The sequence below is a fragment of the Vulpes vulpes genome, chromosome 9, assembly GCF_048418805.1.
Source record: "Vulpes vulpes isolate BD-2025 chromosome 9, VulVul3, whole genome shotgun sequence".
NCBI classification, from domain to species: Eukaryota; Metazoa; Chordata; class Mammalia; order Carnivora; family Canidae; genus Vulpes; species Vulpes vulpes.
Window position 1 is genome coordinate 32,444,958 of NC_132788.1, and position 1,578 is coordinate 32,446,535.

A 1,578-nucleotide genomic window follows, 5' to 3' on the forward strand; every position below is an offset into this window, starting at 1 on the left:
GAATCAAATCACAGATCTTGCCTACACTTAGAAAAGGTGAGAACACCAAAGGGCATTTATTATGGGGCCACCTAGGATCTTTACGTTACAATTACATTGAAAAAGTTTCCTTATAATACTAGTTTTTTCTGTTTTATCATGAGTGAATGTTGAATAATGTTTATTTTGCATATATTGAGATAATTTTTAAAAAATGTGTCAGTGTGGTGAATTATATTTGCTCATGTTAAACCAGACTTGCATTCCTCAGGTAAACTGAATTTAGTTGTAATTTCATTTGTTTAATACAGTGGTACTCATGATCTGCTAATATCTTGGTGAGGATTTTTTTCCTCTCTATTCATGGATAATGATGATGCAAGGAATTTTGAGTATTTTAACTCAACTTACATGCCTCCAAACTTATGTGTATTGTTGCTTTGTTTTAACTGTCTTGTATCTCTAAAAAATACATGACATTTTGCAACCTTTTTTCCCCTAAGATTTTATTTATTCAGGAGGAACACAGAGAGGGAGGCAGAGACATAAGCAGAGGAAGAAGCAGGCTCCCTGCCAAAAGCTGGATGTGGGACTTGATCCCACAATTCCTGGGATCATACCCTGAGCTGAAGGAAGATGCTCAACCATTGGGCCACCCAGGTGTCCTGACATTTTTGTAATTTTTATAATGTATTGTCAATGTTCATTTAAAGTGATCTGCATGGTTTTTTTTTCCCTATTGCATCTCAGAACTTCTATCTGGGACTATTTTTCTTCTGTTTGTTTATGTACATGTTTTAAAATTTTCATTAGTGAGATAGGGCTGGTAATCAATCTGTTTAAAAATGTCTTTATTTCCTCTTACTCTTGATGTACATTTTAACTGCATCTAGAGAATCCTAGGTGAGATTTTTTTTTTTTGATCATACAGAAAATGTCATTCCACTACCCTTTGTCTTTCAGAATTACTATTTAAAAATTAGCTGTCTACCTTTTTCTCCTTTGAACATAACCTATTCCCCACCATGTCCCTTTCCTGCACGATCTTTGGTTATTTTTAAGATTTTACTCTTGGGGGTAAAAAAAATGGATTTACTCCTTGTTTTTATGCTATTATGTGTCTAGATTTGGATGTCCTATTTATCTTAATAATGTTCCATAATTGGAATTCATTTGGCTCTTTGAATCTGTGATTTGATGTCTCAGATTAAACATATTTAGTTAGATCTTACATAAACTCCATATTTCTTAACCTCTCTTTGCATGTTTCCATGGCTGTTTTTGGTCTCTTTCCTATATTCTCAATTATTTATTCATTTTCCTAGCCTGCTATCCAGCCTGCTATCTGACCTATCCATAGAAATTTAAATCTGGGTTGTTGCATTTTGAAATAAGTTTTCTTCGGGTCTTTAAAAAAATCTATTAAAATAATATTTTTAGCTTTTTATTCTTTGAAGTATATGGTGTTTTTTTAAATCATTAGCTGAGGACCTACTTTTAATGAGAAATAAAGGACAAGGGTAGGGACCACTAATCAGAAAATGGGAATTAGGGACACCTGGGTGGTTCAGTGGTTGAACATATGTCTTCAGCTCAGGG